General features: G+C 40.1%; 1 long non-coding RNA gene across 1 annotated transcript in view; it reads right to left on the reverse strand.

The window, feature by feature from the left end:
• Positions 1-1001: 1001 nt before the first annotated feature.
• Positions 1002-23679, reverse strand: part of LOC109366044 (uncharacterized) — a 63766-nt gene continuing 41088 nt past the window's right edge. The window contains exons 5-7 of the long non-coding RNA XR_004158887.2: positions 8028-8067; positions 5562-5631; positions 1002-1890 (exon numbers count right to left, since the gene is read on the reverse strand). This is a non-coding gene — a long non-coding RNA (uncharacterized LOC109366044). The remainder of the gene's footprint in view (positions 1891-5561; positions 5632-8027; positions 8068-23679) is intronic.

The raw sequence follows: 23679 nt of genomic DNA on the forward strand, positions 1-23679 counted from the left end.
GTACAAAGTGGTGGTTCCATCTAAACAATAGGAAGCACTTCCGTGCTCTGCAAGTGACTGAGAGCTGGCACAGCTTGCCCAAAACTGTGGAATCTCTTTCTTCAGAGATCATCAAAAGCCCTTTGGATGTTATCCTGAGCAACCTGTTCTAGATGGCTCTGCTAGAGCATTGGGGTTGGACCTGACGACCTTCAGAGGTGGTCACTTCCAAACTCACCCATTCTGTGAACTCCAGAGGCAAAACAGTGTGGATATTCCAGGAAACTTATTTTTCTTTTAGTCTACTCCAAAGAAAAAGATTAGCCTTCATCTCTCTGCTAGTCCCGCAGCAACGTAGTGGTAAGCATTTCCTGGAATTTAACTGTAACCAATTTAGTTCCAAGGCATCCACCATAAGTAGGAAGAAATATATGTCATTAACAAAACATCAAAAAAAAAAAAAAAAGTTGTAAGCTTGTGGGAAGAAAAAAGAGAGAGATGTCAGCATTAACTGACATTGGTGTTTTTCTCTTTAATGCTTCTCAAGAAACTTTCCACAGTGGTGAACATTTTCAGAGGAAAAACTGGTTGTCTATTGCAGTGGGAATTAAAATTGCTATTTACGTAGGTCACTCTGAAAGTAATGCCTCCTATTTATTTCCATGGAAACTACAGCAGACACAAAAAGCACAATAACACTATTTAAAAGAGCAAATTTTCAGCTACAAAACACTATTTTTCAATATAGTCTCCACCAGTAGCTATGCATTTTCACCAGCAATGAACAAGAACCTGCATAATGCATTCATTAAAATCTGCACCAGTGGAGGTGATCCAGTGTTTTTGTCACCACTGCTGAAATGCACCACACACTGCCTCACTGTGCTCACATCCACTGTTTGGTCTCCATAAGCACTCAGCAACACTGATGAATGTCAATGAGTGCAACTTTTTCCTCATGGAAGAGTTCAGTTACATATCTTTGCTTCACATGTATTTTCATGTCAGAAACCATTTTATGAGATTGCTCCTCTGTTGCCATCTGTTACACAGCAACATATTGTAATGTAATACTGTTGGCTTCCCAACAATCTCTACTGCCATACCACTACCACTTACCTCTGATATAATGAGCCAACATAATAAGGTAAGAACTTTGGAGCAGTCCTCATATTTGTGCTTTTTATATAGATACAAATAACTACGAATGATGAATCAAAGGTCAGCCACGACGCTTGGACCTATGGCTCTGTATTAATCATTAGCTTGGCAATTTTTTTCACTCTTCCTTCAAGTTTGTTTCATCGTAATGGTTATCCCCTTTGGCTGCTCAAGAAGTAGATCAGTTACCCAGCATCAACTTCTCTGCAATCCCTCTATTTAAAGGTGAGAAGGTGATAATCAGCTTTTCTTTGGTTGACTTGGATATAAGACAATCTCTGAACAAAAAACAAAGAAGAGCCTATATGGAGAGAATACAGAGTCTTTGCTTGCCTGCAGAGAAAGGAGTAGTCTTTTATTCCCTTTCCAACACCAAAAATTCTCATGCCCTGCAAACCCCAGTGGTATAACTTAGAGCATTACTCAGACAAATGCTCCTGTTACTAAGTGAATATAGTTTGGACAGCAGGCTTAGGAACATGCCAGAATATCTGGCATGGGTGATCATCCCAAGAGAGAGAAAGAACAAATACTTTGTTCATCAAGTGACAGCACACAAGGTTGCTGCTTGGGGAGCTACCTTTCAGCTCCCATTGACTACTGCTTTTCTTTCAGGACTGTATGTGTTTTGGAAAAGAGACAGGATTCTTTTTTTCTTGCTCACTTAGTCTTTATTTATTCTTTCCTTCCTTCTTTCCCTTCCTTCTTCCTTCCTTCCATTCCTTCCATTCTTCTCTCCTTCCCTTCAGGCTAGGAAAAATCATTGGTCAGAAAACTGTTGAGAAGAGTGTTTTATTCCCATAGAGGTTGTACAGCATACACAGGAGACATGCAAGCTATTTCACTAGGCTATATCAAAATATCTCAGCAATAGCTGAGCATTTCCCCAGTACAGACTGTATTTCTCTCTCTCTTCTCCTTGGATATTCCTTCAGAAGAGGCTCACATAAGTCAGTAGTGGATATCAAGTTTGGGCTTCTCCCCATTAGGAACTAAATCTATCAGGAGCTATATTTCAGCAAGAGATTCTGGGCCATAGGAAAAAATAAATAAATAAAAGATATCAGATAAAATTCCCACAAGGTGTTGAGCCTCTTCAGAAAATGTCAGTGTAGCACTGAGCTAACATGAAATGAGCAGTTTTGTTATCTGCAACAGATGTTTCACTATGCAGTCCTTTTTCATGCCTTTGATATTTCAAATTTCCAGTTCTATTTGGGAATAAACAAACACTAGTATATCAGCATTTGAGCAAGGCAGAAATTTCCATTTTGGGGCTAGGTTAGGAAGAAAGGCCTGAAGAAGAAAGCTTCTGTGCAGTGTTTTACTCTAGAAACTACAGGTATTAATGCTCATGGGACAAACAGATTTGTGCCCCTGGAGCAGAGTGCCTGGTTATGCTGGGTCCAAGTAGATGTTATCACACAACAAACATCCTGGCTTTTTACAATAAAATATATATATATATATATATAATATATATATATATATATATATAGCGCTTTGTGCTTCTGTAACTGCGAGTGGCTAAGGGAAAACATGTGGAATTGTAAACAAAATGGCAAGTGTTGCTAAACACTCGGGTCAACGAACACAGGCCAGACCTGATCCTGCCTGAAAGCCCCTATACGCTCATTCAGAAGTGTGTAGGAGCAGAAGGAACCAAAACAGCCCCTGAAGAACCACCCTGGCAGTGTTTCCAGTATCACCTCCAACCTGTGTGTGGTCTTGCCATTGGTCCAACGTGTGAGAGCATGGAGCTGGCATGGAGGTAGGTAAGAAGGGAATCCTCCAAAGGGATGGTCAGAGGGATGTGACCTCCCCCTGCCTTGCAGTCTTATGATTGCACTGTTACAGATTCAAACTTGGCAAATGCAAAAGTTAAGGTTCCTATGGCAACAGTTATCTTTACTGCAATTCATGCCCTGTGTACTTATCATACACATTTAGAGTCAAAGAGGAATATATTATATGACATGTTTAACAAAGAAAGAAAGAATGAAAATACTCCAGCTGTGGAACATAGCCAGGCTAAAGACTGCTAAAGAAACCCAGATTTTTGGACTACTTGACCTTCTCTATTTTAACTATAAAACTTTATGATTACTTTAACAAAGATCTGTACTAATTTGATATTATCTGTCAACTCATCCCACAGATGGCAAGGGCACTGTCCAAGCAACAGAGATGTTCTGTATCCTAGATACAGTCTATTTCCTACTAAGTCAGTGTTCACTGTCATTTTACACTGGTGGAATTAGCTAAATTTGCAGTCTTGATGGGACAGGAATTAACAAATATATTAAATAAAAAATCCTGGTGAAAAAAAAAAATCAGTGATGCGATCTCGGTGAAGGCAACTATTTATTTTAGTTTAGGTTTGCAGGTCCCTAATTTCTCAGAAATATATGCAGAATTGGATAAAATTACGTTAATTTTTGTCTCTTAGTTTTGATGACAAAATGTAAGTTAATTTGCTTTTTCATCATACATAAAGAAATGGCCCTACCCAGCTATAAACCCAAAAGATCAGCTCTTTCAGCATCTCAATATCAATACTGACTTACAGCAGGTTGCTGGGGAAGAGCATAGGAAGGAACAAGACAAAGATACAGAAGGACCTTCCAGGCCTTGAACAATCTATGGACCAGGAATCACAAAACAAATATTTTTCTTCTTATTCTGAAACTGATCAACAAGCATCAGAAACAATAATGAGCTGAATTTAGAACTGAAAGTAGCGGGTATAATTCCAACAATTTCCATGGAGAATTTCATGGACAAATATGTGATAATTGTGCTACTTGACCTAATTCTCACCTGGTTTCCTTGCAAACATGAATTTTACTGAATATGTGCAAAATTACAATAAGTGAATTCAGAAGAATTCAGGTACATGTCCCAAACTTTCTATCTCCATGCACTTGTGTTCTTGTTGACAGCTGCTCAATGTCACTATAAGTCACTGTCAGATCAAATTGGCATTGCCTTGCACATTAAGTCCATATTTTGGATGGTGCAACGTATCATAGTGCTGTTCACGTCAATTGATGTGAACTGATTTGCTCTAACCAGAGCCTGGAGCAATGTGAGGGCAGTGCCTAGTATTACACAAAGCACAAAGGCAGTGCCAGGAAGCACACAAGAGCGGTGCCTATGGTACTAAGATGAGCCATACGTATAAGCTACATAAACTGAAACAACTTCTTTGGAATCAACATGGCCTTCATGATTTATATTTAATCATATCTGGAAAGCAGCAAGAACCTCAACCAGACCTCCTCTGTTACCTTCAAGAACAAATATAACTTTCTTACAAAGCAGTGGCACCTCTGTAACTGATGTGCGCTACTGCATCTGTGAAGAAGCTCTTACAAAACCCTACAGGGTTGAGACTTGTTTGCACAAGGAGCTAGAATGGAATTCCAAAAGGATCTATTTGCCCCGTAACCTATCAGAGGTATACTGATGGCACTTTTATTATGGACTGAACTTGTGTTGGGTAGTGCTGTCCTTTTGGAAGCTTCAGTTTGGGCTCCCACTGATTGATTTGGGTAGTATATTTATTATGCCTGTGAGTATGATTTAAAAATAACACCTAGGATACAAGGTCATTTGTCTGGGGTGGTAGCCTGAAGAGAGATGATTTTCAGGAAAAAAAAAAAGTTAAATGATGGGAAAAAAACAGAGGAGAGGCATGAAGATGATCAGCGGAGTGGAAGACCTCCCCTATGAAGACAGGCTGAGGGAGCTGGGCTTGTTCAGCCTGGAGAAAAGAAGGCTGTGGGGTGACCTCATTGCAGCCTTTCAGTACCTAAAGGGAGCCTACAAACAGGAGGGGAATCAACTCTTTGAAAGGGTAAATAACAGCAGGACAAGGGGAAACGGTTTTAAGTTGAGGGAGGGAAGATTTAGTTTGGATGTCAGGGGGAAGTTTTTTACAGAGAGAGTGGTGGGGTGCTTGAACAGGCTGCCCAGAGAGGTTGTGGATGCCCCGTCCCTAGAGGTGTTCAAGGCCAGGTTAGATGGGGCCCTGGGCAGCCTGGTCTGTGGCAGGGGGGTTGGAGATTCATGATCCTTGAGATCCCTTCCAACCCTGGCCATTCTGTGACTCTGTAAGTCATTCTTAAAGGTGGTAGGTATCCTTATGTTCATCTATTTTACTAACTTTATCATCATAGTAAGTGTGGAAAAGTAGATTTTTACAACTATTATAATAATTTTGTGCTATGGTTCCTTGGGAGTTATGCTAATTCCACTTCTGTAAATCATTTACTCGTACAGGAGTTTTCCCAGGCAGAATAACCAATACAGGTACCTGTTATGCTCTCCAGTAGCCCCCACATGACATACAGTGTGTACGCAGGCATAAGAGTGTACATGTGTGCAACCTGTACCAAAACATACTGCCATTTATTTACCTGTTCTTTATGCATGGCTCCAGTGAAAATTCTTACACAAGATCCTTGCTGTTAGGCTGTTATGTACCTGCTTGGAAGTAAAAATTACACAATCGTGCTAACAACTATACTCAAAAATGGCTTCTATGCAAGCAAAAGATTAGAATTACAATCCTAAGTATCACCAATACACTTCATGAACAGATTCTTAGTACAGAACTCTGAACATTTTATGCAACAGTTATAGTGCTGTTTATTTGAAAGATAATATTTTGAATCATCTTGCTAAACAGGATGATAACATTTCTAAAGGAGATACGTTAGTTATTAATATCAAAGCAAGATTATAGATACATACACACTGATATAAAGGTTCACACTCTTGGGCTGAGATCTGGGAGTGCCTGAAAAGGCTCGCTCCTTAATTTCCACAGAGACAACCATTCATACATAAGACCAAGTATGATTAGCTTTTGAAGATCATCTCCATATACCTCCACTAAAACAATTTACCTAGATTTCTTGGAGCACTTAATTTAACATAGAAGAGAGCATCAGTTCATACAACAGGATAATAAAGCTGCTTGAGTGTAAACATTTGGGAAAATCTGAGATTTCAATAATAAAAAATTGTTCCTTCTTGCAGTACTATAATTCAAACATCTTGACCTATAGACTGGCAGTTTGTTTCTGTTTCTTTTCTCTCATCCTCACAGACAACAACTGTCTTTGCTAGTGTTGGTGGGTCAATATTAGTATTTAATTTGCTTGACATACACATGAAGAATATCTGCTACCTCTGTCAAATTCAAAGTAAATGTGACATATTTCTCTATGCCTGTCACTACTGCAACATCTAACTTAAGAATTGTTTCCTCCTTTCTCTGCTAACCCACAAAATCTCAACATGCTCCTGCAATGACATTGTAATCATAAAGGCCTATGTACTGAGCCGTGCAAATTGTATGCAGATTATACTGATTTCGTGATTAAAGAAAATATTTTAAAGCTATGAAATCGAAGCATAGCCTATCTCCAACTCTATATCCTTGCTAAGTCTAAATAAAACTTGGCCCCCCAACAGGGGCCATGTGGGATTCAGCTCATCCCCAGTCTTACACTGTGTAAATATGGCAGTTCATCCCTAATCTTTCTTTTTTTTTTTTTTTTTTTTCTAACCATGTGTTAAACCACGTGAAGGATCCTCTATTTTATTCCACAACTTCTTTAATTTCTTTAAGACCTTTTGGTGATGCAAGCAACTTTTTGAAAACTCAAGTCTACTATAGCAGCCAGCATGCCCTTACCCTGATTCTCATTAACTTCGTCAAAAGATGCTAATGGATTTGTGAGGCCCATTTTCTCTCTACAAAATGATGTGTTTACCAATTCTATTCTCTATGATCTGAACCAATTTGTCTGCTACAGAAATCAATTTTACTGGTCAGTAGTTCCTCGGCTCTGCTTTTTAAATTTTTTTTTTTTTTTTTTTAAATAGCAACGCATTTGCCACCTTCTATTTCTCTGCTTTCAAGGCTGATTTCAGAAATTAGCAGCTTAATTGTCTCATATTTTAGCTTCTTTAGAATGCTTGGTTGAATGCTACCTGGTCCTTAAGATTTGTTACTGTTCGTTTTATTGAATTGCTCTGAAAATGTCTTCTGTTGACACTGTTCTTAAGGCTCATCCCTGCAAAGAATGGTTCACAGAAACCCTCATGATCTCTTCCACAGAGAATACTGATGCAATTCGTTAATTTAGCTTTCTTGCCATGACCCTAGCTTCCTGGAATATCCTATTTGTACCTTAATCATCTTTCAGCCCATTGACATTCTAACAGACTTCCTGTTTCTGAGGTATCAGAGAACTTTCTTATTAGTCATTTCAATGCCTTTAGGAAGTTGTTCTTCAAAGTCTTTTTTTTTTTTTTTTTTTTTTTTTTTTTTTTTTAAGTATGTCTCATTAGAGTTCTACATTTAACAGGATGAGTTCAAGTTGTCTTCTATTTTCATCTTTTGGAAAGTATTTCTACATTCAAATGGATGGCTATTTTACTTCTAATAGCTTCCTTTATTCTGTTATCTAAATATACCGTCTTTTTTTGAAAATCATTTTTTTTAGTACGTGAAATATATGGACACTCACGGTCTAATAAAGCACACTTCTCTAAGCGTTTAATTCTTTGTCTAATCCTTTAACCATTTCTCTTCACTTCTACATAGTAGTTTTCCATTTTTATGAAAAAAACATGATCACCTTTTTTTCCATGTTTTCACTCCTGATATGATGATGCAACTTAACTTAAATAGTGTCTGATCCAGCATCCACCTATTGGTTCCAAGAAATTAATAAATCTATTCTGGGGAAGTTTCAGATTAGTTGCTTCAAGAAGCAGCTACTTATTCACACCAGAATTTGTATTTCAGATTCCAAAGACTCTACTGCTAATAGAATTAAACTAAGATTTGAAATTTGCTGTGTACTTACTTGCAAACACAGTTGCTTTCCTGCACCTTTGACAACTTCGCTGGAAAAAAAAAAAAAGATTAAAAATATGGTATGTTGCTGTAAATCACAGATCACTTGCTAATCTAAAAAAGAAATAAGCTAAGAAATGAGGACAGTAGCATTACTGAATATCTGGAAAACTGACAGCCCTCATATCTCTAGTCACCTTCAATTACCTGTGATGAAAACAAATGAAGTACACCAAATCTTAAAGGAAGTCACTCTTAATAAGTCAGTACATTTAACTAAACTCCCTTGTTTATCTCCTAGATCCAGAAAGTGTTGTGAGGTTTGTAATGAGCTCTGAGGTAGCAAAGCACCGTATCACTTGAACTGGCCAAATTTCAGCTGGTCTAGTTCCTCTTCTGTTGTGTGGGAATAATGTCTGCAAATGTGTGGCTGCCAAGATGAAGAAGATGGCCAGTAACCGTATATGGCAGGAGGTCCTTACTGGCAAGGCAGAGCCTAGGATAGTATCCATAGTGCTACTCTTCCCATCATATGGCTGGCTATATGAGTCCACACTGTGACTACCAGCCCCTCCATTTTTTTTGGCCCTGATGCCAGGTCTGGGCTGGCAGGCTGAAGTTTGGATCAATCTCCAGATTTTTCAGAGTAAACTCAGATGCAAATAAGAGTAAAGACAAACATTCCCAAAGACAGCTACTCATCGTGAAACTTCACATTCTGACCAGTGACCTAGGCTGTAGGACCGGTGCCAATATCAGCTAGTTAAGAAAATTTCCATTAAATACACAGGACTGCTTCTCCTTGTGTTACATTCACAGGCTACTTTGATCCCCAAAAGTGTTGTATTAGAAATACTCCCACTGACTCCACACTTGTGGTGTTACCACAGTTTCCTAGATGGCCTGACATGCTTTTCTGTTGCTCTGGCTGCCTCAGGGAACACAGCTGCCCACTCCCAGAGCTTGGAGATCTGATTTCATTGATTTTTAAGGCCAGAAGAGACCATCATCCTCATCCATCATCCTCAGACATCATCCTTTCAGCTCCAGGCACACATACAATCCAGACATTAAAGTTATTTTTATAGCTGTTTGAATGAAGGAAGAAATTATAAGGCCAAAACTGTTTTTCTAGTTCATATTATCATATCAATATCTTTAACTATAAGGTGAAAGGAGAAGTCAGAGCTGAGGGAATTTAAGCAGTTAGTGTACACTTTGAAGGAAAATTTAGATCTCCTTTACAAACACCATTATGGTGATGGAATTTCTCTTAATTTTGTGCAGAACTTTCCCCTACAATAAATTTAATTTAAAAACATCTTTCTTGTATTACTTCCAGCTATCAGAATTAATCAACAAGGTGTAGGCTAAACTCTGATACAGGGCAATGGCAGTAAATAGAGAAGCAAGCATAAATTATTTCACTAGTGAGACCCCAAAAAACCAAACATTGCAGTGATAAAGAATGATGAGCTGAAACATTTATTTCACCTAGACTCCTACTGGTAGTAAAAGAACCAGCTATTTGTATGTTTTATCTCCGTCTCCATAGAAATTTCTCATCAGCAAAGCATAACCCTTCAGTTCACACTTTTTCATCACAGAGACATTTGACTGCATCTATGTCACGTGGCTTTAGATACCATTCAGTTCTTAAAGTTTAATTTTTTGTTTCATGATTATCACATGCTGTATACAAACAGTTTCATTTAAGGCAACTGAACTGTCTTCATGACCAAGGCTGCTCTGGATCTGCAAAACCATGGTATCAGGAGGTAAGTAGAGAGTGAGCTAGAATGGGTATCTGGAAACTGGCTGTGCTTTCCAGCACACCACTGAGGCTGCAATTCTGACATTAGTGCCTCTGCTTCTATTTTTTGCTCATTTTCCTGTCAGAAAACTTACCTCATCTGTCATCCCTGCCACACAATCTCCACAAATCTTGCATAAGTGTTTTGAAACAGGAGGAACAATGCATCCCTGTTTTTGTAAGCCTGTTCACAAAAGGATGAGCCGTGTTTTCAGCAGGAACAGAAATATTTGTTCTAGTACTAAGCAAATTGGATAAATCTGACCAGGAATGATGAGCACACGCTGAGGCAGCTGTTATGCACTGAGGTTCATAATGCAAAGCATTCTTCTAGTGGTACCCAGACACTAAAAGTGTCTCTGTCCTTGCTGCAATGACACCTCTGACTACAGGGTAGGCTTTTTTTTTTTTTTTCCTGCTAGATACATCAGTGTGTTGAGACTGTTTTGTGCTGAAGGGGGACATGAACCAAAAGTAAATAAGCAATTAACAGACAGTTGAAATGGCTGCTAATGGCTACTAATTATGTAAGTCAAATAAAATAGCTGATGTTTGAATGACTGACCTTTAACTTCTGTAACTCAGAGAGCATCCATTTGCTACAGCATTCAGACCTCAGCTGCTGTCAAATTGCTAAATTTGCTTTTTTACACAGAAATTCTTCTTTCTGTCTGCCATATCTTAGAGCCAAGGATTTGTCAACAAAGTTTATTATCACCTTCTCTGAACTTTAACCTCATGATGCGGGGTTGATGAGTGGGCGCTTATGAGAATTTTCTGTTTTCAAATTTCCCCATATGTCCAGTATATGAGAGATCTGAGAACCTGGCTCACACATTTTCATGCCTCAAGAATAGAAGCACTATAAAGGTGGAGAAAAATGCCTTTGGGGGAAAAAGATATAAGCCTTGTTTTAGTTATCTGTGTGAATACAAATTTCACGCTCATGCACATCAACTTTATGTTTAGAGCCAATTTAACAACTGGAAGAATGCTCCTTCAAAGACTGGGCTATTAAAAGGAAATACATGACCTTAAAACTTAACCAATTTAGAGAAAGCATCTTTCTTTTTAACAAACAGTTGGATGAATGCAGTAGGTACTAATATTTTCATGCTAGTATTATCTTCCTACAATTGTGATATGTTTTATGAGATACCATGGTTTTATATACACATTTAATTCATGTTATTCTTTGAAAATAATAATAATAAACAAACAAAAAAGCCCAGCAAATATGAAGAAGAAATTCTGAGAGCTATAATACTGGATTAACCTGAAATCCTAGCAATAATGTGTCAGAAGGTTTACCAAACAACAGTAATAATAAAATGCAAACCTCTACTCAGAAGAGACACTGACTGAATGTCGTAAACTGCCTGAAAGCAGAACACTGAACTTGCATGCATTGACTCACTGGCATACTTACATCTTTTGGACAAATGCAGAACACTCAACGAGTAGAAAAAAAATGAAAATATAATGTCGTCAGAATGTAAAATAAAATCTATTTGATTTCCTTGTTTTGTAACTGAAAAAAAAAAAAACAAAACACAAGACTCCCAGAAGTGTAGATATATCAACCTTTGTGCTGGTTTAAGCATGCTTTACTTATATTATACATTAGCAGAATAATTTGTTATAGTTAGGATTGCATTGTCAAGTAACTCTTGCATTGTGAAATCTCCTTATGTTCTTTTGAAGTTTAATACTTTCTTTTCTCCCCTCTGATCAAGAAAGTATAAAAAAAATCCTCATAGTCTTACTGGATGGCTTTTGCCTCCAAAGATAACAAAAAAAAGGTAGATGATTTAAGAAAAGTCATTTTGTATCATTAATATACCAATTACAGTATTTACAAAGAGCAAAAAGTAATTTTGATACTAGTTGATATTGCTTATGTTTATAGTAGTTTTGAAGCAATCTTAAAGTTTTGTATACAACAGAAGTATGATTTATGCTGATACTAACATCCAAACAGAAGAAAATAAATTTAGGTTGCAGTCAGTGTCTGAACTACTGGTGCTTGGCAGACGGATAGAGGTAGTAACTTTATGCTTTGCACTTCAGTGGCAGGGCGTGAAAGCCCAGGCACATTATGGGCCTCCATGGAGGAGAGAACCATGAGCTCCATTCCTGCCAGAGCCACAGAAAAACTGAAAAAGCAGACAGGAGAGAGTTTCTGTCCTGAACAAAAGGCATGAAGAGGTTACATATCTACAAGACAAGGAATCGTATCACAAGCCCTACCTAAAACCTTCTGCTTCTTCACCATAAGCCAGCACCCTGGGATGAAGGTAGAGACATGACACTTCATTCTGCTGTTTTCAGAAACAGACAGAAGCTCTACCATCACACATTTCTTGTAGGCATCATTCTTTTTTCAGATAATAATTCTTCCAGATGGAAAGGGGAAGGCGGTGAGTGCAGAAGGGCTTGAGCAGGAAGGAAAAGGGGTCAAAAAGCAGAAGGCAAACGTAACGAGGTATCAATGTAGCTCCTTCTCCTATACTTCTGCACATCACATGATGCCAACAGAGATATGAGCACTCGTGGAAGGGGCAAACCATGGGCTTCATAAAGGCCATCCACAGTAGCATTCCTTTCTGTCATACTGCTCTCTGAAAGGAGCGGCTTACCAGAATGAAAGAGACACAGCCTGCTCCTCTCTTCCCAGTCCTGTCCACATCCCACTCCAAAATACATCAATGCTGGCTCCCTGCCAGGTTCCACCCCAATTCTCTGCAGGAAGAGGGATTACTATGGGTATGCCAGAGGATAATCAGAGAGCAAGAAGGAAGGAGGTAGTATTTTGGAACTGGAAAGAGGGAAGGGAAGGTGCACTTCACGAATTATTGTTGTCTTCTTTACCGAGTTTAATTTAGCCTGTGGGACTGTAAGCTGCCTGAGAGTAACTGCTCTGCAGTGCTCTCCTTTTGCATATGTCAAACACATGGCCCCTTCCCAACAAGGGCCCTGGGCAGAGGTTTATGAGACAGTTGCACTGAGCTAGTATTGAGGCCCTACGGTATGTCAACAGATGGTCTGAGATGAACATCTTATGCTGGAGATTGCTCCCCAGAGGCTATTTTTGGCCTCTTGTGTAGCTGGAGGGCAATGGAGCTACAATATGATACAGAATTAGGCCTGGTAGGTCTGAATGAGGAAGGTGTTCCTTTCATTTGGGATGCAAGTGCAAGTCAGCTATTTCTGTACAGGAATGATAATTGCCTTGCAATTTGAGTAATTACCATGTGTGGCAATATATGTGCGCTGTGACAGCATTTCCTAATGCATCCGTTAGTGTACAGCTATGCTGTGCAGTAGCAAGTGATTCTCTCAAAATTTTTAAAGCCTATGAATAAAGTTAAGCGCATCCTTCAGATTTGGGAGGAGACTAGTTACGGTCTTAACTTGAGGCTCACCTCCACCAAGGTGCATCATTATTCTGTGGAGAAAAATAGCAGAGCTGCCTGCTGCTTTTATGCATTGCAGTTTCTGTACGTAGAAAGATTTCAATGCACAGCCTTCCCTCTTTGCTAGAATGAGAATAAAATAAAGAGTAACACTGTTAAGTGACATGAAAAATCTAGCTCCAGGTGCCTGGAGATATTTAGACACTGAATTCCCATTGAAACTGTCCCACTAAAATCCTTCCCGCTTGTGGATAGTTTTTGCTTGGCCTTTGGTTATGTCAATATGCTGCAGTTTCAAGAAATCTTTACCCATTCTCAGCAGTTAATTACAACCATCTTAGCCAGTCAGGCTTGATGAGGCTGAATGAAACAAGGTGTGAATATTTGAGTGCTCCTGTTTCTGGATTTTCAGACTTTCTCCCTGTCTGAGGCAACTGCTGGCAGAAAGCCTGGGCAACACAGCCCTACACTTACTCTGCCTCCCTTTGGTCAGTAAATAGCATGTCTTATAAAAGGACTGAGGTGTGTGATGGTGTTTTCACTCAGGGCTCAGAGAGAAGCCCACAGCTGAACAGGACACTGTTTTCCCTGAGCCCAAGGAGAATCCTCACTCCAGCCCTGGAGCCATGCAAGTGCATTCATGGGTGAGGGCCTGAGAGCCTGGCTGCTCACAGCTCACAGCCAAGTCTCACAGGCACACTGAGCACAGGCACTCTGCTCTGCAGCAGCTGTGCAGCTAGTTACAGACTGGCAGGCAAATTTTGGCATTTATTGGTGCCCTGTGACACCTAAATTATCATAAGGTCAGAGAATTCATTGAACCCAAGCAGCACTAAAGCACTTTCAGACTCATTTGTGGCCATTCAGACCCAACAGGTTTTTCAGAGGGAGACTATTGGCTCCAGGTAAAAACATTAATGCAAAGAGCACAAGAAGAAAGCAGGGCTGTTTTAATAAACTGTCTTGCTGCTGCTGCAGGGATGGGCAGGAGATTATTTCCAGCAAGTGGCGTGCTGTGCTAGCTAAAGGAGTCCCTGGGATGCTGATAGAAGATAATCAACAAAGAGACACCCGCACCACATCTTTTTCTGCTGGCTTTCCTGTTTTTCCACCTACTGCAAGTATCTTACTGATCTCAGAGCACCAGGATTCAGCAGCCACCTTCCTAATGTTGAGTACCTTAAGCAAAATATGAGGCCATCTTGTTAATAACCTCACTTGCCTGTTCTAACACATCCACTGTGGCTTTTGCTATCCCAGTAGCAGCGGGCTGTCAGCAGGGAAAAACAACATAAAAAAAAAAAACTAGCTTGATGTAGATGAGGCCAAAGGAACATAAATCAGTTCCTTCTGGAAGATGAAGCTGATAGATCCTGTCAGGGTGGCAGAAGGACCTTAACCCACTTCCTGGGAGAAGGAGAGATTTTTGCTCCTCCTTTGCTATAGGGTACAGGGGATAGGGAGGGGACAGAGGGGTGTGGAGGAGGGAAGACCCGAGGGGAACAGGCAGTGTAGGCTGCACCCCTTTTCTCTGAGTCAAGGAACAGCAGCTGTCAGTGCGAAGGAGGAGATATGTAAATGGCAGGCTGGGTTTGCTCTCTTCCCAGAGCAACTGCAGTGGAGTCAAAACAAGCACCACAAGAAACATGAAGCTCTTAAACACCCCCCACCTCCCCACTCACATATATACACACATCATAATTCATGCTACATCAAAGCAGTGATTACCACAGCTTCCTGGCTGTCTATTTCCATTTATTTATGGTGCATTACACATTTTAATGCTATTCTCATACAGCAACTCAGCTGCCACTCTTCTGTATTTGGGTGGGGAAAAAAAAAAAAAAAATGGCTGTAATATACAGTATGCTGTCCCATGGGAACAGAAGACAAATCAATGTTCAGCATGTTCCAGGGAGCAACAACTCAAGGTTATTCATAGCAGGATGCCCCCTTCCCATTTTGATCTAGTTCATCACAATTGCACTTGAGTGAGAGAAGGATGATGTGGGTTAGGGGGAGAAAAGCCAGAGCTGCTCCTCAGGTGACCTTTAAGCCTGGCTGACTTCAGAGGAGTCCTTACATCATCTTTTGTCTCTGTGATCATGTCTAGCTTTGGGCAGCTTTGAGGCAAGGGCAAGGCTTTGACATCAGCCCAAGAAGAACCACCAAGCCCGTATTTTGTCTGAATCTGGATTTGAGCTAATGGCAAGGGAGCAACTACTAGAAACATTACCCACTGTGAAGTTGCAGGCTCTTTTCTCCCTCCCTATAAGGTAAGGACATGTGTGGACTTGAATTTATTAATTTATTTAAGGAAATGGCAGTCAGCTCAGACCAAGTTAAGCATTCAAGATTTATTTCTCCTTGCCATCAACCTTACCATCATTTCCCCTTGAAGCCTGACTTCTCATTACCATTACTCTTCTTGCAAAATGAAAGTCATTTTGTTTATGCCACAGGAAAAATATATAATCTCTTTAAGTGCATCAACAATATCAACATATAACAAATAATACTGAATAGGCAGCAAAATCAGAAGCCATTGTGCCAGCAGTCCCCGCTGTGAGTGACATGCAGACTGCCGCTGAGAACCTCCTGCTGTACCCTACTATGTAGGAGTGACACTTCTGAAAGGCTCTTTTTAGACTATATAATGTTCCAGCCATCCTTGGTAGCACACTGTGGGCACCATGCTATCAGCAGAGTTTCTGCTGTTATGAAATGCTCTTTAAATGCCCTAAAGCCCTGTGAGGCAGCCCATGAAACACTGCATGAATATCCAGGATCCCAAAGCACTCTTTCCATAAGGCAGGCATAGAGAGACAGGGGACATGCAGATATGCCCTTGGTGCCGTACCAATCTACATTGGCACCAACCCCCCACCTCACCCTCAGTCTGGACTCTCTCTGAAACTGGGAAGAAAAGCAGATGCTGACCGTTCTGAGGGAGCAGCCTCCTGAGGAGGCAACTGAGAAAATGGAGGACTTTGGGGACTGTGGCCAGGGGGCTTGCATTGCTCCCAGCAGGTCTCACTTTCACAGACAGCTTAATCCTAGACAGCATGCGCTAGCTCAGGCAGGAAGAGTAACTGAACCCACAGGGAGGGATTTAGTATGGAGAAAGAAATTCTACTATGTGGTGGCATGCATGATGGGGTATTTTTAGCCTCCCTGCTCAGTATCCATAGGCAGCAGCTGCAGCACTGAAGGCTATGAGGAAAGAGCTGCAAAGAAGCTGCGTGTAAGGGGCAGCCAGGTCAGTGAATGTGGGGCTGTAGAAACAAAATTAAAGGACTTGGGACTGCATTTAGGTGAGAGATGATGACAGTTCAAAAGATCTGGTGGTGCCTCTTGGCTCAGTGATCTAGTTGCAGCTGGCCAGTTTCAGAGCTGACCGTCAACCAAATTTTTTTTTTTTTTTTTTTTTTTTAAATTGTCTGCTTTATGATCTTGGGCTGTAGTTCTCATATCCCCAAAAAGAAGACAGTTAAATCTGTTGTTGCTGTGCTTTTGCAACCAAGCTGCTGTAACTCAAAAGAGAGCTTAGAATTCTAGCAACTCTTCTGTCACTCAAGGTTTTGCTGTTACTGCAGATGAATTAAAAAATGTTTGCTTTGTCCTTCCATGGTTCAACTTAAAGACAGGGGGTACAAAAACCAAGTTTTTGTTTTTTCCTCCTTTGTTAAAAAAATCAGGAAATATTATTCTGATTACAGCAAATTTTTTGGTAGTTTGTTATATTTCTCAACAGGATAATTCAGATTAAACTGGTCAATCCAAACATTTTATTCTCTAGGTGCTTAGTTCTTTTGTTGAACTTTGTTTCTTTTTAGCTTGGGTCACTTTTAGAATGAAAAATGTCATTTTGAAACAAGGGTATAAGTTTCATTTGGAAAATGTCAAAACATTTTTAACAAGCTTTTTTTTTTTCTTCCAAATACTTTTTTTTAAATTGCTGAAACAAGAACTTGCAAGATTTTTCCTTGCCTTTCCTTTTTTTGACACAAACTCCTTTTTGAAAGAATTGCATCCTCTAAAAAAGTTTCTAATCCTAAATAGATTGTAAAACAAAGAAAAATAAAAGAAAAAAATTACAGGATCAGCCCATTTTATCTCAGCTAAACCATGACCTTTCTTGCCACATAAATGAACAGCTGAGAGCAAGTAATAGGGATTAGGTGTCCTTGAGAGACAATGTTCTTTTTTTTGCAAAAGAAGAAAGTTGTCAGAAGAAATAGCTAATATACAGGAGAATACTGGAGAATGGCCACTTTGCTTTGAAGAGCAAAACTGAAATGGGCAAAAAAAGTGCTGGACCTAAGAATATTTCTGTCCTTTATCCCCATGACCAATTATGCAGGCTTTGCAAACTGCCAGCAGTTGTGCAAGCAGTTGTCATAGGGAAGATATTTCCATTTTAGCAGAAATTTGTTTGCTTTTTTTGAGACCCTGCACCATGATACTGTAAACCTCTCAAATCCAAACTTGCAGTACTCTAACTCAAACATTGAAGTAATCTGACTTGACTATCCGTATTTCCTGCTCTGTTCACAAAATACTTTGCTGCTTACAACAGAAAATAAAATAGGTGTATGAACATTATTCTGTAGCCAAGGCCCTTCCAGTAACTCCCAGCAAGGAAAGTTCAGGATTAGAGGTAACATTTAGTCCTCTGCTGTAGGGTCCTTCCTTCTCTCCTTGCTCTGTCCCTGCTTGACACACAAACACGCACACCAACAGTGATTAAAATCAATGAGAATTAATCATATCTTCTGAAAGAAAAGTGGGCCAGTGGCTTGCCTTTTCTGCATAATGGAATAATACAATCAACTTCAGAAATCATTTGTGATTGTTTTTATCACAGACTTTCAGCTAAATTAATCACCATTACGTGCAGGCAAATCCAGAACCCTTCTCTCAACTTCATCTTCCAGCTCAGAAGGCATATGCAATGCATTCATTGTACATGGTGTGTTTCACAAACAACACCAGGGGAACATCACAGAAGTTTCTTAGACAATCACATATTTCTCACTGACCTCAAAATCTGACTAAAGTCCTGTGCTTTTTTGTATCTTGGGAAATTGTGCAGCTTGCAGCAAAAAATTCCAGAACAGTAGGAAACCATTGCCAAGTTCTTCAATACAAAAACTGTACTGATACAAAAAAAAAAAAAGTCTCTTCTGCTGTCCCACAGGAAGGTGCTTTCTTCTATTTCAACAAGGTCTCTGAAGGAAATGGGAAGCCAGACCTACCTCCATCAGCCTCAGTGTCTTCAGGAGCCTACCAGGGCCAAGCACACCCAGGTTCCCTATTTCTCCTTGGTGTAGCAGCTCCTAGATGGCTCATGGTCCCTCCCTACTGAGCCTAGGTATTTCTGCACCCAAGTAAATACACATCAAGAACCAGCTAGGAAGGAAATCATTTTTGTCATTAAATTAACCAATATACATTCTGAGCTCCTTGCATACACGGCAAATTAACACATTCCTCAACTAATTACTGCTTACCAAAGGTGGAGGTAGGGAATTGCTGGCACCTGTGACAGCAGCAAAGGAGGGTTCCTCACCTGACTGACATCAGCTCCCCTCTCCCCAACTACATGTCAGTAAGAAGTGCTGCTTTGAGGGTCTTTTTTCCCCTGCTCCCTTTTTCTTCAGTTCTGCACACCAAACAGTGGGATGTGTGGTATGTGAGTGGCACAGATAGGGAGTGATAGACTAATTCCATTTTAGACAGGCTGGGAGTCATCACTGTGCTTTCCTAGGTTGCTCCTCTGGTTGAGTGAAGCAGACTGATGATGTTCCAGGGATGGACATCGAGCAGCTACCTTTCTGCATTGAATGGGCTGTACGATCAGGCAGGGGAGCTCCTAGGAGGTCAAGCCCCTTGACAATTGGCCTGCACTGGTCTGCAAGCGAAACAGGTCCGTGTCTATTTGCAAGTCAACTAGCGTGCAATTCTCACTCCTGCAGCCATCTCAGATGCTGTGGTGTCTTTGTCCCATGGCTTGGCTAACTCCTCTGTGATTCACTGTCAAGAAGAGGAAGAAAAACAGAAATTTAAACAAATAATAATAAAAAAGATCCCAAGAGAAAATGCAAAAGCTGATAATAGAGAATATGAGTTCCACTGGGATCTAAGAAGTAGGTACAAGTCAGAAATCAAATCCTTTATTTAAGAAAGGTAATAAAGTTCTTATTAAATATTTATGAACAAGGCCAGAGTCCATTGTTTCCCTGGTGAGTACGAAGTAAAATTAAATTCTTTAAGTCATTCTTCTCCCTTTAATCTGATTGATAGGGGTTAATTTTAAGATTAATTTTTTGCCATTTGACCTGTGTATTTCAGATGGTTTACATAGTATAATCACAGCTGGCATTTCACCGTATTAAAGTTTTTTTTTGCAGAGACTGCCCACAAAAACATTTTTTCCCTTCCTCAAAGAAATTTACTTCTGGCTACAAGGCACTAGTGCTCAGACTACCGGAGTGCAGTCACGTTTTGTTACCGATGTACAGTGTGATCTTCAAGAAGTCAATTCATTTTGCAAAATTTGCATAAAATTGCCTCCAGGATGTGAGCTTCTCCTCAAAAATAGGTGTGTATGCGGAGTGATCATTTAACTTCATGCCTTGCCATCCCTGCAGAAAAGCAGCAAAGTGCCTATCAAAATAGTCCATTTTGGAAAAGAAGGGACAAAAGTACACCTCACAGGGCACGTGATTTTTTTCCCTCTATATCTAGTGAGAATTTCTTTTGCTGCAACTCAGTGACAATGGTGCGGCAGTCTCCTTTTACTCATGCCACAATTCATAGAAAGGCAGTGAAGGCTGTTATTCTTTTTTTCTGAACCACTTGCGTAGATAGGAGAGTGCTGAAGTATCTCTGCAGGACTGGATGGCCAGCTGTGATGGGGAAACCTAGTCCTTCAGAGAGCAATGAGGGGAAGAAAAGCAGTCCCACCCTTTCAGATCAGTCCTGAGAGAGCAACCAAAGGCTTCTCTCTAACAGGAAGTCTAGGGCAGATAGGCTTTTCCCTGGGGTGCCATCAGCTTCCACAGTCCTTGTGAAAACCCACTGGGCTCTTTGTCTGAAGGGTGCTTAGAGAAAACAAAGCATTATTTCATTTCCAAGGACCTTAAATATTCTGTCAGTCTATGGCCTTGATCAGCCTCAACTTATTTTTGTAATCCTGCCATATAAAGTTATTGTTCACTTACTGTAGCTAATTCGTTTTGATGAGTTTCATGCCAAATACAGCTTCTCAAATACTTGTTATGGATGTTGGCTTTGCACATGAAAGGAAAAAATACATGGATGGATGGTACACTCATCTTACAGTAAATTAAAAATGAAAGTTACTTGGTGGCTGCTTTGGACGTGTGTAGGCATTTCTGTGTTGTGTTTGTTTTGGCTGGCAAAGTAGGAAACTGAGCATCCTTAAAGTTAAGAAAATGCTCGTGGACAGGGCATGATATTTTGAAGAGTGTCTTGACCTGAACCTGTGATTAAACAAAAAGGAAATAGTATTTGGAAAACAAGCAAAGAAATACTAAGGTATTCAGGGCCTTGGATGGAGAAATCTGCTTTCACTTTTCCTGGCATTTTGCCTGTCAAATTACGAGCTTATTTGTGGTGCTAAATGCTTTGCCTGTGTCTTAGAAAGCTTCAGGAACTGCAGGCTTTTTTTTTTCCAGTAGAAGGGAGAAGTCATTAATGATTCCAAAGGTTAAGAAATTGGCACTGTCAGAAGCTGGCACTCATTATTTATTTATCAGCTGAAATTACTGTGGGCTCCCAATGTGCAAGATTCCACCCTTGACTGCCTGCCATCCCCAGAGACCATTCTATATTTGCCCATGTATGCACGCAGGCATCAAGCTGTGTATAAAGTAGGATGAGGTTTGTTCTCAGAGATGTACTGGGGATATATCTGGACCAAGATTATTATATGGTCTAGCTCTGGGCAGAGATATCAAATGAAATGTCTTTGCTGGTCTTCTTTGAGCTCAAAATTGTAGTATATATCCAAAAACTTTGGAGATGGTTAGCTCTGGCAGAGGCTATATGTTTATAGATCTGTGTGTCCTAAATGCACATAGAGCTGGTTGTCCTGTGCTACTGAACCCAGCCCCATATCCCCATGGTGTGTGAGTAAGTTATCCCTGTAGAGCTGGCATGAGAGTAAGAGATAACCGGCCCAGACCCCTCTACAGATAACCTTGGGACTCAGGACCTTTAATGACTGTTGTAGTTTTTAGCACAATGTGACATGGCTTCAGAAGGCACTGTGTGAATTCCAAATGTAGGAACATCCCTGTTTTGCATTTTGCAGTCCATAGAGCCACGAGAGACTATAGGACAAATAGAGAGGTTCTTTCCAGCTCAGTTACCAGCCCTGATGCTGCTTAAAAAAGAAGTCTAGTTCCACTGTGCCTGTGTCACCTCTGCATTGGCAGGCACAATGCCTGGGGTAGATGAGAAGGAAAAGAAGAAACACAGCTCCTTCTCCTTTTCTGCCATGCCTTTAACATGCTGCTTCTGATGGCCACCAGAAGGGCCACTCTGAAGTGCTGATATGCCATTACCCTGTGGAGGTGAACCTCACCCCTTTCACCCAAAATGAAGGAGACCCTCTGGACCAGATCAATCTTTTGTTTTCACCTTTCAGAGACTTTGCTACAGGGTAGGTGAGTGCATCAGCTTAGAAAATCTTATCCGTTGAGATCAGAAAGTGTTCCTTGCTTAGGCTCTTGCTTAGACAATTAAGTGTAGTGAATTTTCCACTACAATGATATCCAGAGAAATCAAGAATCAACTCTGCTTGTCTTTAGAATCCAACTTCTTTTTGAGGAAGCACAGGATGGCAAAAATTGGAAGAAATTACAAGTAACTTTATATTAAAAATTACAATCATTTGTCCCTACCCTTTAGCTTGCCCTTTATCTTTTCTCTCTGTTTAATTTAAAATATTGATTCCTTAAAAGGGAACTTTAAAAGAAAGTATGGAACAAACTTGTTAAAAATACAGGTGAAAATTCACTGCTTGTTTGTGGAACTGAAAACAGCAAATCAAAAAGTGTTCTGGCAGAGGAAGAAATGCATTTACTGAGGTATCACCCTGTAGCAGTGCATGAAGGCCTCTAATGAGAGCATGTCCCAGTATGCTAAGTAGTCCTTATCTACATGGGAAGATGTGTTTCCTGACACCTTCTGAAATCTAAAGACACAGCGACAAAGCACAGAGGCTTCTCTTTTACCAGCAGGAGAAGTAATGCACTGAGAAATCAGGCCTCATACCTCAATACCTCAAAGTAGCTGAGCAACTTTGAAGAGTGTTTGTAGTCTGACTTATCCCAGTGCCTCAGAGCTGCATCCGCGATACCCATCTCTTCAGGCACAGGCCAGAAACTAATTAGATGACGGCTTTCATATCCTCTTGCATGTATCACCCATACACCATGCACTGGGACGTGGAGCTTGCTATCTGAAAAGCCCCTAGCACTCAGTTCATGCTAGATAAATAATAATGGCATTAATGGAATAAAATATTAACATAAAAGGCTAACTTGTAATTTCTTCTTTGTATGATTCAAGCTAACAGCATCTTCTTTTCTCAAAGAGAGACTGCTTGAAAGGATCAAGAACAGCTCTGCGAAAGTGGGAGGAAGGGACTTTTATGTAACAATAAGCCTTTCCCCCCCTTAATTTTCTCAGTTGGCTGCACAGTCTTCTCCTGTCTTTTGATGAGATCTCTTAATAAAAACATTAAAAGGATGAGCTTAGGTGGCTTTATTTCCAGTAATAGAATGGGTATGAGACCAATGAGAAAACTTCATTTCTTAAAACCTCCCTGCTGAAATTTACCCTACCTCAGCGTTTATCAGCTTCTCTGCTTTATTGTCTAGTTAAAATGGAAATAGCTCAGCTTCAGCTTTTACTCATCAAGGCATGTGGATGACAATGTCAACTGACACCAGTTTTCATAAGCTAAAAAAGCTGCCCTGGGGTAAGCAGCAGTGAGACCAATCAGATTTAGTGATTAATATTTCCTGCTTCAGAAGAGATAAATATACAAATGCAGTTAAAATTAGACTTCACTGGAAAAGATAGTTTGAGAGAATAGTTGGGCAAAGATCAGGTTTATGAATGAAGGACCAATGGCTTGATTCTTAAGTTGTATTTCCCTGTGCAGAAATGAAGTTTTCTGATTCTGTTACACAGAGAAGCATTAAAGAATAGAACAAGGAGATGCTTCACATTGCCTTGTGGCCATATTTATTCCCTGAGCCATTAGAAAGAGAGTCCTACTCTTGGTACTTGCACAGTATTTATTTGCACCAACCCCAGCCAAAAAAAATTCCTCTCCCCCTTCTTCTTGGATGTGTTCTTTAGAATTCCTGCAGTGTTCCTGGTGTGACTTTAAG

Source organism: Meleagris gallopavo, chromosome 2, assembly GCF_905368555.1.
Source record: "Meleagris gallopavo chromosome 2, MGAL_WU_HG_1.1, whole genome shotgun sequence".
NCBI classification, from domain to species: Eukaryota; Metazoa; Chordata; class Aves; order Galliformes; family Phasianidae; genus Meleagris; species Meleagris gallopavo.